The following is a 207-nucleotide window of genomic DNA, read 5'->3' on the forward strand; positions in this document are numbered from 1 at the left end:
CCTGTGTTGGATCCATGTGAAGCCTCAAGCCCCTGACCCAGATGTCCCTGATGTGTGGTTTTTGTTTTGTTCTCCGGTCTGAGGTTAGAGCAAAGAGCCAGCATGTCCCCCCCGCCCCTGTACCCCAACGACCTCCTCCTCTGCCCGTGGCGGGGGGGGTCTTTAGCGAGAGCTGGGGGGGGGCTGCACGGTAGAACATCACACGCG

The sequence above is a fragment of the Fulmarus glacialis genome, unplaced genomic scaffold, assembly GCF_000690835.1.
Source record: "Fulmarus glacialis isolate BGI_N327 unplaced genomic scaffold, ASM69083v1 scaffold27188, whole genome shotgun sequence".
NCBI classification, from domain to species: domain Eukaryota; kingdom Metazoa; phylum Chordata; class Aves; order Procellariiformes; family Procellariidae; genus Fulmarus; species Fulmarus glacialis.